The sequence below is a fragment of the Tyto alba genome, unplaced genomic scaffold (genome assembly GCF_018691265.1).
Source record: "Tyto alba isolate M040663 unplaced genomic scaffold, T.alba_DEE_v4.0 Super-Scaffold_20000042, whole genome shotgun sequence".
Taxonomy (NCBI): domain Eukaryota; kingdom Metazoa; phylum Chordata; class Aves; order Strigiformes; family Tytonidae; genus Tyto; species Tyto alba.
In genome coordinates this window covers 7,025,101-7,040,080 of record NW_024881293.1, presented here as the reverse complement: position 1 = coordinate 7,040,080, position 14,980 = coordinate 7,025,101, and the positions used below count along the sequence as shown (strand labels likewise).

General features: G+C 35.8%; 1 protein-coding gene across 3 annotated transcripts in view; it reads left to right on the top strand.

The window, feature by feature from the left end:
• The window catches only part of GNB1 (G protein subunit beta 1), a 45,915-nt gene that overhangs the window by 1,743 nt on the left and 29,192 nt on the right, over nucleotides 1-14,980 (top strand). The window lies entirely within an intron of this gene.

The following is a 14,980-nucleotide window of genomic DNA, read 5'->3' as shown; positions in this document are numbered from 1 at the left end:
TCGTTATTTTCAATAAGGCATCCTTTCTAGGATGCCGACTGCCACGTTATTATGTATTGTCTCCACGGTAGAAAATAGGAGGAAAGGACTGTAAATGTAAGGCTTAAGTGGTTATTGAAACAGCTTTTGAGAATAGTTGACTCAACTTGGGAGAGGTGATTTAAGACTGAAAAATTAAACATTTTGCTGCTGTAAAATATCCTCATCACATCGTGAGAGATTTATCCCATATTTTAAGCTGATCTGCTAAATACAAGGATGTGAATCAAGACAAAGTGCTGTCGGTGTGTATGTGAAATATATGTGAGAAAACAAAAATATTAAGATCTAGATTTGTTCTAAATGTAATATATCTGAGTTTATTTTTTTTCCTTGTGTGCTTCAGGAGAGGAGAAAGCGAAGGGGTGATAATAGTGTAGTTGTTTTAGTGGCTGTAGATTAGCCAGGGTGTGTGTTTGATTTTCTTTTTGCTGTGAATGAATGGATCTCTCTGTGCCTGGGCCCAATAGCTGCAACAAGATGGCGTTTGCAGCAAGGCAGCTCTCATTTTTCAACTCCTCCTCACCACAGCTTTGCCAAACTAGATCTTATTTCGTAATTGTGTTTTAGATTTACTTTCTCATTCTCTTTGCTTTCTTCTTGTTTGGGGTGGGAGTAGGAGGAGCATTCAAAAGATTGTTGCAAGAAATCTGTGGGGTTTTTTCTTCATTTTTGTGAGCTTCTCCGGATAGGAACTAGGTGGGAGGAGTAAATAGTTTAATTGAAATATTCACATAGGTTCTTACTGGATAAAGGGGTGACATGATTTTCTTTTTTACCTTGCAGTGCCTGCTTAATACCACCAAAATGTTCTTGGCTTTTATTAAGCCTGTTGCTGAAAAACAGTATTTTAAACCTAGAGCACAGGTATACAAAGACTTTGCTGGGGCTGTGTACTGTTGCTGGTTCTCTACTAGCCAGGTAATCATCAGACCCTGTGGAGACAGTTATCTCTCTACAATACAGAAGTCTCCCATCTGCTTCAGAATGCTAACAATTTGTGGAGGCTTTTAAACTGCTTTTGACCCAAATTGTTGTCATATTCTAGGTAACTGTTCTTTTTATGGGAAAGAATAAGAAAGGTTTGGGGGATATTAAAATGGTTCTGTGTCTGCTAAGTACTGTATCTTAAAATAGGACATTACAAATTCTAAAGCCTTTTAGTATCTTGGACTTTCAGTTTGTAACTTTTATGATATTTCACGATAGTGCCAAGCTTCTTAACCTTGGTAGCTTAAATAAAATAGCTTGGTTAATAATTGATATACTGGACTCAGGCTTAAAATAATACACTTCCCAGCAAGAAAAATAAGAAATGCTTGTTATGTCTTATGTATTCAAATGACCTCCAAACATTTGGTAATTATCAACCTTTTTAGTAGTGTTTATCTATGACTTAATGTATAATCAGTTGTTTGTTAGTTTATTGTAATAGCCCAGCTGTAGTTCATACAGAAGGAAGCTAGGAAGCAGAAGAGCTAATTTGCAGTTAAGGCTTCTGTTTGTGGTTTCCCCCACTCCCAAAAAAAGCTGAAATTAGCTAAATACATTTTACGCCTCTAGTATGTCAAGAACAAATTTTTTAAAATCAAGAATACTTGTTCCGTAAACTAGTAGTTCCATTTGATGGTACTTTTAATGTGCTGTTGAACTTGAAACTATTTATGCAGGTTTTTTTGGTACTACTACTTTGGCCTTTCAGTACAGGATCAGAAAGGAGTGGGGTGATGTGGGTTTCTGTATTGGGTAAGATAAATTGCATTTATCCTTGTTGAGTCCTTGCAGCTGCTAAATCAGTATGTAGCAAGCATCCTACCATGAAATCTTCAGCAACATATGAAGTTAGGATTCCACAGTAAATCTTAGCAAAAGAGTTTTTAAATCACTTCCATACCTCATGGCAATCTGAAAATGTTGTGTTTAGATTTAATGACAATTCTTGCTGTGTAAGTAACCAATACAGCTATATAATTAGGAAATGTGTAGTATTTTGTGTAACATTTTTCTTTATATCCAAGAATAAATACAGCTATTAAAAACTGTAGAACAAGAACCATTAAACTAATAGAATAAGAGAATCCTTCAATTAATGCAATTACCTTCAGGATCTTTTAATTATAGTAGAAATATGTATCTTTGTAGGATGCCTTTTTCTGAAATTGAGCAAGATGTTGCTGGCTGAAGTGGGTAATAACTTCCTAGTGCTTTGCAGGCGTCAATTTGGTCATGTGGAAAACAGCTATAACTGTTTCTTCTTAAATAGTTACTTAGTTAAGATTTCTCAATCAGTGTGAAACAAGGTGCCAGTTCATATGAAACTTGTGTTGCTCTTGTAGATTCTTATGATGCCTGTTGCTGTAGTTAGGAATGTTAAAGAAGTGTTACATTTAGCTAGTTTTGTAGTTGTTGCAATAAAAAAAAAATGGAGTTGCTTGCTTTCTGTGAAACCATCAATAGATTTGTCTCCTGTATGTTGGGCTCAGCTCATGTTTTAGTCGCTGAATTGGATTAAATTCTTACTGTCCATGGATTTTGGCTCTCAGCGTTAGTGGATTGGTAATTGATATTCTCAATTTTAATATCCAGTTTTAGCCATATGGCATACCGTATTGTTTCAATAATTGCATTTAGTGATAGTTTGTTACTAGGAGGTTGAAATGAGAAAGCATGCATTCGAGTGGTTGGATTATGCTTAGGTGGGTCACCTTTAGAGTTTCTAATGCCTATGTTCATGCTAGCATTTTTGTTTTATACAGTATTTTCCTGGTTATGTTGGGAGAAAATGTATAACCTTGAAAGCAACTAGCTTGTGTTAATGAAATGTTTCTTAAGCATGTGATTGAAGATAAAGTGGAAATTTTTTTAAGGGGGTTGCTTGATTGTTCAAAGTACAGACTAAAAAGAATACGTATGCCATTCAAAATGTTTTTTTTTTTTCTCCCCACTGATAATGTTGAAACTAGTGTTAGTCTAGGTCATGATAAAAAACAAAAATACCCCCAAGCCCCTATGTTTCTATTTAACATAGTATCTCAATTTATTATTTCTTCACAGGGTGTCTAGTATGCTGGGGATTTTGTGTGCATGGATTTGTTTTTCACCAAAGAGAAATATATGCAGAATCCATAGATACTTGAGCCAACTGGTAGTTCAGCAGAACATTAAGAGGTTTTTAAAAGCTTTGAGCTGGCTATGAACAGTACCTTTACTTTAGGTGCCAAAATAATCAATGTAAATTACTGTGGAAGGCTTCCTAGTACAAAAATATGGACACTCCAAAATAAGTTTTGAAGCAGAATACTGCATTTTTATTAAACCACTAGAAGACCTCTAGGTAGAGAGAGCGGAGATGGTTAGCCGTTAAATAAAAATACGCATTTAAAAGTAGTTTTGGGAGGATAAAGACCAGAAGTTCTTGGCCTGTTTTTAACAGCTGACCTTCTAAAATGTGTTTTTGACAATTAATATATTGAGTTGTATTAAAAGCTTGTGTCCATTGCATTTATTAAAGTGGTATAGAATGTGCTATGATTTGTTAGTCTCTTGAAATACCATGAAATACCTCTGCTTGTCTACAAGACTGCAGTTGGAACCTTGAGCGTACTAGGTACAGGGGGTAACGCTTGCCTTGCCCAGTATATTCTTAGACATCCAGGAATCTTCTTTCCCAAACTCAGCTAGAGAGTAATGACATGACAATATTCATGCATGCCATCTGGCAACAGCTAAGATATGGTGTCGCTTGCTATGTATATCTTACACTCAGTGTTACTGGGGATGCTGTAATTAGATGCCTACATGGTAATGTGTGTGTGTAAGCCAAAAAAATATTTTTGGGGACATCATGGAAGTGTAATTTATAGGGAGTCTTGGAAATCATAACTTTAAATTCTGTCCAGGATTGTCAGCTCTGGCCTGAACGCTCAGTTGGTTGGTTTTCAAAATTTTACAGTGGTAGACAATAAGGATTCCATACCAAATATTATGCGTTGACCTGGTTATTGGTATTTTAATTGATTGCAGGGAGGAATATGACAGAACACAGGAGTAAGTGCTTGAAAAAGCAGTTACAAAGCAAATACTTCAGTTGTTTAGATGTTGCTGGATTTAAGTCATCTTAAAATCCAATACAAGTAACTATAACAGGTTTAAAATAGGAATGCTGTAGAAGATGTTGGAGATGTTCAGAAGACCTGGCTTGGGGTTAATGAATAGGTTACCCTCTGTCAGCTATTATCCATGCCTGCACTCTTAAGATAAATGCAAGGTTATTCAAATAAGCATTGCCCCTTTTTCATGTGGGACCAAAGTAATCCCTGTATCTCGAAGTCCGTTTAGGCTGAGGGTGGATATAGGTGATTCGTGGTGGGTCAGCTAATGTTGGGAACTTGCTTATGAGTGTTAGCCCTGTATGGCTTGTGGGCAAGCAGGATCTGTAGGTTAATATCAAGATCTCTGAGATTCTGTACTGACTTCAGTACTTGGGTAGACTTGTTTTTAAAAATATTTTTTTCTAAATATTTTTGACTTAAAAATAGTTGAAAACAAGGTATTTCTGTCACTTGTCACAGACTTATGAAGAGAACAGCTATAGCTATTTTTCTCTTTGGTGGGACTGAAGGGTTCAAATTTGATCTTCCTGTGATGTGTCTGTTTTGGAATCCTAATAACCGATAACTGAAAATGAGGCTGAAGACCTGAAGAAGGTGATCTGAGGGAACTTAAAGGAGACAAAATATGAGATATCTCTGTAAAGTTAGGCTAAAACTTCAAATTTTTTTCATAGATAGTATTTAGAACTTGATAAGGGGAAAAATTAGTAGCAGGTGAAGGTAGAGTGATTAAAAATAGAGTTGCCATTTTAATGTGAAAGGTAGTTAATTTCTGTAAGCAGTTTGCATGAAACTTCTTCATTAAAAATATGTATTTTTATTGAATAAGTAGAATTTCAGCCTGTTAAATCACTTCAGTTTCTAAAGGTTGTATGTATACAAAAGAAATACGTTCTGTGTATTACAAGGATTAATTGAATTGTAGATAGCTAAATATTTTTTTCTGTGTGTTCCTACACTGGTCTGAGGAAGGTTTGCCTTCAATTTTCTACCAGTTATGTTTATCATGTTCTCAGATGAGAATAGTTTTGATGTTGTCTTGAAAACTGCAGTAATGCCTACCAGCACTCCCCAAAAAGAAAATATTCATTATCTGTAATTAGATGGATTAGATAGTTTTTCATAAAGGACCACATCACATAAAGCTACAAAAAATTATGTGAAGTTTTTTGTCACTATTTTAAGCTCTTTCTTTTTTTCCCCCTAGCAAAGGGGGCGAGAAAAAAGTCAACCCAAAATACTTCTCTCTGGAAACTCCTGCATGCCATCTATCAAGGTAGTTGTGAATATTTCACCAGTTCAAGTATCAGTGATGATTTTACTCATCCTTATTACAAAATCACACTGTATTCAATGTGGGGGACTAAATAAGAAATTTTGCAAGGCTTTCTACATGACTTTTAGAAAGGCAAACACCCACAAAGTTGACATCACTGACAGGAAAGCAGTGCCTTACTTCTGTGGCTTGCTTTTTCTTCTGTTACAGTAGGCTTAATTACAACAGCTGGTGCCAGTTATTTTCTTTCTTTGTAAGAAAGAAATCTGCTTAACTATTGCAGGTGAGCTGTTAATTCTATGCATCTTTATTTTCTTAACTGCTTTTGTGGCCTTCTTGCCATCTTGAGCTAGATTTAGGGAACCATCTTAAGAGCGTGTTCAGTAACATGTGCTTTTTGTTCATCCTGACATTTTGGGACTTACTGAAATCTGTCAATAAATAGAGGTTATCTAAGATTATTTGCAAAACCATGAAGGTCAACAAGCTGAGTGGGTTTTGGTTTATTCCGTGAAATGTCAAAACAAATTTCCAAGGCTGCTCTGACAGAAGAGTTTTTAGTTGTGCACTTGAAAATTGGTTTAACTTTGTGGAAACTGAAATATATGTGCCCAGTATTAATGGTGTATGCTTTACCGTAAGGACTTTCTCATTGGGACATCTGTGGTAACACGGTGTATTTTACTCAACTTTTTTTGCAGAGGGTTACTGAGCTGGCTGTCGAGTTTACAAATCTTTTTGGAGATTATGCGGAATGCTTGTATCTGTCCAGATGTTGTGCCTTGCAAGCTAGTGCTGGAGGTGTTGCTACCCTTCTGTAATTGGTGGGGAATGTGGCTTTCTTCTGGAATTAGAGGAATGGAACTGCCCTAGTATACTCTCTTCTAAAATCAGAACACTTTGTATTCAGACCAACTCTTTGGATTTATGTAGGTGTTTGGAGGGTTTATCAAAACAATTGAGGGGTAGGAGGTAGATCAAAGCTCCAAGGTTAAAAGTGTACAGAAGATGGTATGAATGTGCATGTTCTGTTGATGCAGAGATCTTAAAAGTTAATACTTAGTTATCCTCAGTAGTGAAATTTGTAAGGCCAGGCAGAAATGTTCACTCCATAAGCAGCATTGTCCAGAAGTCTCCAAACTTATTTCTTGGTTTGATAATATGTGCAATAATAATATTTTCTAGTAAGATCTTTGTGGAGAAAATTAGTGCAGTAAGTCTTGTTTTGCCGTATATGTAAAGTTCTGTTCCATTTAAGTTTAATTAGACTAAGCTGATACATCTTAGTTAACACCAAGTGGTTCAAAGTACATATTGAATGTAGCAATGATTGAATCTCAAAATACAAACAACTTAGGTTTCAGTATATAAAATATCATGAGTTATAACTGCATAATAGAAAATTTAAGATACATTTTATTTCCAGTAAATGAAGGAATAGCGCTCAGCAGAGTTGGCCTATGTGTGCTTCAGGATGCTGAGAAGAAATCTGTTCATGGTCCTCTTGGATTTTTCCTGTTTAGCTGCCAAAACTGCTTGCTTCAGAAAGCCTAACAAATGTGTTTGGAGGATGCTGTGGTAATTTTTTCTGTTTGTCTAGAAAAACAAAGTAGATGTGATAGTCTGCTGAAACCTTTGGTACTCAAAATAAGATTATACTGTACTAATTAAAGAGCTCTCTTTGTTGGAATGTATGTTTGATATTCCTGTTGCACATTCTTTCTGAAGTGGTAAAATACTGAAGATACTCTGCTGTCTGTTTAACAAAGGTGCTGTTGTCTGTACAAAGATCAAGAATGGTTTGCTTGATGCTTATGGCAATTTAGTTGTGTTTCAGGTTACTAAGTCCTGGATTTCACTACAAGTTGTCAGATATTATCTGGCTAGTGCCTGAAAGTTTACTGTAGAAGTTAACATACAGGACTTTGATTAAAAGACTGTACGTAAAAGAAAATTAAGTAATACTGAACAGGAACTGTTTAACATTTTAAATCCTGTCAAAGTAGTGTGTCTTTAAGAGATGCTTGAGAAGTTGGGGAAATGTTTTTTCATGTATGAAAATATCATAGGAACTCTGGACAGTGAAGTCAAATTGGTTCAACTTATTTTCTTCCTTTATTCTTGTGTCTAAAGATAATAGATGAAGCTTCAGCATTTCAGGAAATACCTCAGTTTGTCCTACAAAAACATTCATTGATGATATATGAGGGAGGTGAAACTTGTGCAGAACCAGCATTTGGGGCTTTAATATCTGGGCCAGTAGTTCACAGGTGCAAGTACTTCGGTATCTGATTATTCCAAGTATCTCATTAGTCTAGAATTTGACATACTAGGAATTCAGGGTATCCAAGATTCAATTATGTAAAGATTTCAAAAAGAGAAAAACTGTATCTTTATAATCAAATGGAGTACAGTATCTTGAAGAAAAGGAGAAAACATGTTAAAAACACTGTAAACTCAAAAACTTTGAAGATAGCATGAAGTTCTTAATTTTGGAAGTCTTAGGCAAGTCTTTAGATGTGAGAAGATGCTCAGTAATCTTCCTGTTTGCTTCTAGTCAGACTCTTTTCCCTTTAACTCATAGTAGAAGATGGAACTCATGAAATCAGGCATTGGACAATCCACTTTTTGTTTGCTATCCTGAGGATCAAATATAAAGCATTTGAAGAGATTTTCATGAGATAATAGGGGATGTTAAACTGTGTCACCTAGCTAGCAGTGTCTGCCTGTTTATCTGGATATGTACCATGGAGACTTCAAGATAAAATTTCATTTTGATTTTTTGGTCTAATTTATCCTGTAGTACCTTTTTTTGTTCCATACCCTTGCTGTTGTGAATTAAACACAGAAAGGCTTGCTCTGGGGAAGCCAGTTATTGGTGCCCTCTGTCATAAAAGGTGGCATAGACATCTGCTGTTCAGCAGCTGCCTTGCAAGTTCACAATTTAGCATTTAAAGGAAACCAAGATGGGCAAATAGTTTATTACCATGGACTGTGCTACAAAACTGTGATAGTTCCGCTTCTAGTTCATGAGCAGCTTGGCTCCTACAGAAGATGAACAAACTCATAAAAACAAGCTGAGGTCGAAGCTGGATTTGGAAACAACAATAACTGTGATTTCCCAAATGGGAATAATTAATATTTTATGTAAGGTGGAAGTGGCCTCTCTTCAAAGCTCTCTCCCCTTCTATTTTTAAAGGACCAAGTTAATATATTGTCTACTGCAGTTAGTGTGTATTCTGTTTTAAAAACAAACTCAAAACCACTCTCCTCTCAAAAATGCACATAATTTTGCAGAACAATAGTTTCTAGGAGCTCCAAATAAACATGAAGCCGTGCCGGTATAAAGGGGGTGTGCAGAGGATCAAGGAAATCGGTGCAGAACCCTAAGAGCTGCAATTTGCAACTAGCCTTACTGGCTGCTGGCTTTGTTAAACAGACTTTGCTTTTTTAACTTGACTTTGCACATATGTTTTTTTTTCCGTAAAATAATTGGGATTGTCTTCTGATGTTTTCAGTTTTGACTGTCTTGGTTAATTCCCACCCTGCCTCTAAACCCTAGTAGGACTTTACTTGTTTTCTTTTTAGCATATTTTCCTCTTTGTTTTGATCACCTAACCAGATGCATACTATTTAGAAGAATACAACTGCTAGTCATAGACTAATGCCAGGAGTTTTAAGAGGGTTAATGCAGTGCTAAGGAAAGAAGAATGTCCAAGGGTGAAAGCAAGTATTTCCTGTTGTACCTTTGTGCTCTATGTCCTGCTGGTGTCCCTGGGTTGTACTTGAAGTTTACCTTTGGTATCAGCATTAAGCATTGTTGCATTGTCTGTTCCCAAACACCACTTCTCAGTCTAATGGCTTCACAGACTCCTGTGTTACTCTAGTTTTCAGTCTGTCAACCTAGCTTTTCTTGTTCTTCTGTGTCTTAACTGATTTTGTATCAACAGTACACATAAAAATACAGCAATTGCCGGGAGAAATCATTGCGCTAGTGGGGGTATAAGTCATTGATATCAAAACTAATGGAACTTCTTGCACATTGATTAAAGATCAGTTATGTTGATTGTGGGGTTAAAGAACAAAGTATTGCTCAGTCTATTCTGAGTAAAAGATTAGAGAAGTCATGCAAAACTTTAATCTTGACTGAGTGTTCTTTTATCTGCTATATGCATATAGTAGATTTTGTTGATTTTTTAAGGTCCACTGAAGTAATGTCTGGCTTCAGACTGGTGCTGGAAAGCAATTATTTCATGGTGTAGCTTAACTTCTTTCTAACAGTGCTTGGATAAGATCTTTAACATAGTTGTAAAGAATTAATATTTTTCTTTTAGGTGATCTCTGAGGTTGTTTTGTACAGTCTGTGTAGCAGAGTCACAAAGAGAGCAGTCAGTTTGTTCAAATGTCTTTAACATATTTTTGTTGAGGCAGGATGTGATAGTGGTCATGGTCAGAAGGTAGTTATCAAGTCTAGTCCAATCTGCATCTAAGATGGGGTACCTCTGCTTCTGTTGGATTTTTAAATTATTATTTTTATTTTTGTAAAAGCTTAATACAGTAAAGCTTGCTTACTTTCTCAAAGTCATTCTAAGTCAAAGCAGAAGGAGGAATCCACATTACTGAAGTATTCTTTCAGGGTTCAGTCCTAACAATGAAAGACATTTTGGGTGGAATTTTTGATCTGTGTGGTAAATGATAGAACATAAATTATCTTGCTGCTTCTGGAAACATAATGTGTTCTTCATTAGTGTTTTGAGGGCCTTAGTGCAGTGAGACATGTAAGCATGTGAATATCTCAAAGTCTGTTCCTATAGGCACGCATGAAGGGGATGCTTTCCAGAAGTAAAGATTGTCCACAAAAGGCCGATACATCTTTAAATGTCTCCCTTGGTTCAAGAGTTAAGGGTATGTCGATTTGAATGGCCATTTCTTTTATATTTAAATGCTCTGACTTTTAAGGATGTAAAAAGTAGTATTGCTAGATGTAGTGTTCTGAAAGTTAGTTGTATATTTTAAAAGGGTGTCAATAGGAAGCAGCTGGTTCTCCTTTGACTCAGTTGACTCTTTACTAGCTGGCATATGTAAAATGGAATGGGTGATTCAGCTTCTGTTGATAAAATAGTTGAGCTGAAATTTATGGAAATAAAATCAATAATAGGAATTTCTACTAATTTTCTGTGCTTACGCATGTACACAGTCTTACTGAATTTTTTTATTAGTACTTTTCAGGTGTGATTTTGCTGGTTTTGTTTGTTTTTTGTATTGTAAGTGGTCCTGTAGCCCATTTCCTTCTCTAATATAATAAATATTATAGAGAAGATCTAAACATACCTACAGATGTCACTGTAATGGTAATAGCTGAAACAATACATCATGTTTAACAAGCTTGAGAAGATCATGCCAATACAGAGGTTTTGGCAAGCATACATGAGAGAAATAGTATTCAGACTTTTGAAAAATACTTGTTCTTCTCTTATACTTTAACCCCAGACAGTGGCAGTTGATCCACTTGATGGATTTTATTGTAATTTCAGGGATTTTGGTAACAGGAGGTGATGTAATCACCTACGTCTGCACCAGGTTTTGCATCAAGCCATTAATTTGCTTGTGAATTCGGTGCAACATGATCCAGTCGTGCTGTGCTCTCCTTGACACCTACTGTGGATTATTTGGGGGAGAGCTTGAGCAGGCCAGTGTCATGACAGAGAACTACATCAGTCTTTGAGGTTTTCTTGAACATATTTAAGTCACAGAAGATGAACTGAAGACCTACTGGAAAATTAGTGTACCCATAAGTGATTTTTAGGAAACAGTCGTTGGAAACTTCATGAGAATTGATAATAAATATGCTTTTAATAAGGATTGCAGTTTACTATGGGCATGTTCTTAAATTGTGGATTACAAACTTGTTTTGATACCTGAGTAAATGTATTTCTAATGTCTTTTTAGTAAAAGAAACAGGTATACATCTTTAGGTGTGTAATGTTTTCATTTGCTATTTTATGATTCTGTCACTGAATTGTCACACTGGGATGATGTATAAACAGTCCCTCCACCAGCGTGCTTCCATTTCTAGCTTCTATGAGAAACTGTACTGTATGTAGCTTGCATTCCGAACTGCCCTAAACCTGCCACCTATAGATTCAGCTGATCTAGAGGAGAAATTAGACATTTTCTAAAATATATTATCCTGATACTGTAAGGTAACTTTAGGTCCCATGGAGAAGAAATAATGGATTTTTTTGTTTGTTTTGTTTCAGGCAGTTTGGGTGTTGGGCATTATTTTGTTCAACTCTGAAAACACATTGCTGATGATGCATCATGCCAGGCAACCTTCCTATCTGACTGATTTGTGCTATAGTTTTACCCTCATTTTTTTTCTCTTGCCTCTTTACTAGTTTGAAATCCAAACTATGAAACTGTTCTCATTGCTTGCAGGTTTTCAGATAGTTCCTGCCATGTGTGTTTTTTTTCTCGGAAGTAAAGGTCTTAATCATCCCTGATACTAAATGGCTTATGGCAAAAAATGTATTTCCTCAAAAAAATTACAACTTGAATATAATTCCAAGGGGATACAAATGGTTATTTTGAGTAAAAAAAAAAAAAAAAAAAAAAAAGGAACAATAATACCTGGACAAATGGCACAAAGCCTAGTCTATTCATATTAGTGGGTGTGAGAAGGTAACTAAAACCTTTTTGATTTGTTTTCTCAGTTGAAGTGCAAAGTGGTTGGGGTTTTTTAGCCAGGAAGACCCAGTTTTTGTTTCTACAGCTCATTAATTTAGTTGTGTGTTACTAAGAAGGTGTTTGAATGCAGTGATATTTGGTTACATGTTCATACCTTTGTAGGTACTTCTCTGTTCATGTCAATAATATTCTAAATAGTGAGAAAATATGGTGTGTGCCAGTGGTGTTAGTATTAAAGTAGGACTGTGATATCCCTGTTGCGTGTGTGCTCTGCCCTGTTTAGGTGTATGGAGATTCTGGGCAGTTTACAAATAAATTGAAAATGCCAGTGAAAACTTGAGGTTAATGATAAGAGTTGAGAGAAGCAATGCAAGATGACAGTTGAAGTAAGAAACAACTGTTCAGTTCTGCAGATAGAAGTGTCTAGTAATAAATGCTTAGTCATTTCTGTGTTGGTTAATTAATAGTAATATACTGTCTCTCAATGCTGCCTGGGTTTTGTCTTTCAGTCTGAAGGGAGGTGGCTAGTAGTATGTGACAAAAAAAATTGCTTGTTTTTTGGTAAGGGGATACATTGTTAAGTGACCATTTTCAGTAACTTATTTTTCTAATAAATGTAGGTAGGAATTTATGCACAAGCAGGTTCCAAGTTTTCCTGACTTACTGAGGCTTTGGTTTGGTTTGTGTTTTGGTGTGGGTTTGTTTTTTTTTTGTTGTTGTTACTTTGTTTTGGGTTGGGTTTTTTTTGTGACTGTAAGATCAGGAAAGACAGCCAAAGAAGTCACTGGCCATTTTGATAAAATTGATGCAGTTAATCAACAGGTGTGTTGCTCTTTACGAGGAGTAATATAGATAATTTTGAACAAAGGAATACAACCTAAAGATTTGGCTTTTGATATTCTTAATAACTAAAAGTTGGTTAAAAACATACTAAATATCAATAATTTTTCTTAAGCTAAGTTAGCTTCCTATGCCTGCCACTTATTAGGAAGTGTTGGAATGATCTTACATGTGAATTTTGTTCAGAGCAAGACAGAAAAGATGTAGTTAGGAAATCTTTTGACTTGGGTCACTAAAGAAGCAACAGTTACTACCATTTGTGAACTACTTCGAAGATCTTCTAAGACCCCTCTTTTTAAAAAGTACGGGTTTTAAGCATTTGCCTTTAGGCATCTGTTAAACTTGTAATAATTAGTTCTTTAATTTTTTACATAAATTCTTTGCTATACCTAGAATTAAGATTTTTTTTTTAAATAATGCACATAGCTTGCAGCTGCATTTAGAAAGGATTAATGAAGTGACCTGTTACAGTCCAGATTTTTATGCTTAAATATTGCATCAGTAAAATTTTTTTTTTTTTTTTAAAATGTAGGTCATGGGATTAGCATCAGGAAATGTGAGTATTTTGGCAACATAGGGATGCTATCTTCCACGAAGACAGCTTGAGTTTGCTCACTGTTGGTGGCTGGAGATGGGCTACTCCACTACAGAGCTGCTTATTGCAAGCACGTGTCCCTGCCATGATTGTAAGCATTGTTGTCTGCTGCTGAGTATTCTATTTTGAAAAAGTGGTAAACTATCCAAAAGGTTAATTTTCAAATGTTTGTTAAATGTAGGGCGTGATAGTTCCTCAAGTCTTAGAAAATCTAGGCATGCAAGCAAAAGCAGATGGATTATGCACATATAGCTGGAGTTTGCTGGTTTTCAGTAGATGCTGTGTTGCTTTACTGTGTGGTAATAACCTCTGGCATATAGAGGAATTTGCACATAGTAGTTAACTTTTTTGTGAATTACTCTGTAATGCTTTTGCAGGAGACAAAAATGCAGTGTTTTTCTGAGACCAATTCAAATTTGGGGCTTTGAATGTGAAACTATCTTACTGAATTTGGGCTTTGTGAAGTCTTGCAAGGTTTCTAGGTTTCTTAATATCTGGCTTCTCCCCTGAATTTTCTGAATTAAAAGCTTAAATGATTCTTTTTTCTGAATACTAGCAGCTATTTATGGTGGATGGGTTGGAGATTTTTTGGTTTGCGGGTAGGGATGGGGATTCCAAGGTGCTAAAACTGCTGTCCTAACTGCATAATTGAGGGCAGTTTGATGGAAGCAGTCTTGACTGGTCAGAAGCTGTTTCATGGAGATCTGTTATATCTGGATTTTCCTGTTGCATGTGCTGTTTTGTGTGAATAAGGTTACAGGATGAGGGAATGTAGCCAGAACTTTGGAAGGACCCTAGAAGTGACCTTTGTTCTTTAGCCAGCAATTTTCCTGTGTTCTGCACAGCTATGAGAGAATTTTTTTTCTAATGAAGTCTTCTAGATACGTCAAGCAGAGTAGAAAAAGTGCACAGACTTGTCCAGGAAAAAAGCATTTCCAGATTTCTACTACTAGAAATAGTGGGGGAAGGACATGTCAGTTGTAATCTTAAAGATCATACCTCCTAATAGTACTGCAACTTTATATAAAGTCATGAGCAGAGCTTGAATGAATTTTCCTCAATCTTGTGCATGGGAAACAGGTGAAGCATTTAATTTACCAGAAGAACTTGGTTTTGGACAGAGCAAACACAATAAAAGTAATTCTTTTAGAATCTTGAATTATCAGGTATTCTACAGGGTTTTTTTACACACAAAATCTTGAAGTTTTAACGTTGGTGACCCCTGTAGAAAGCTGCTTAGTTAAAATGGGACCTGTAATTCAAGAATTGAGCTATATGTAATAATGAAGCATTTGTGAATCTGTTTGCTCAGTTACAAGTATTTTTAGCTTAATTATTATTTTGTGCTTGCATGCTATATTGAAAATGGAAATTTGTGAGCTCTTTAACCAGCTAATGTAACTATTGCATAATGAACATTAACACTTAACG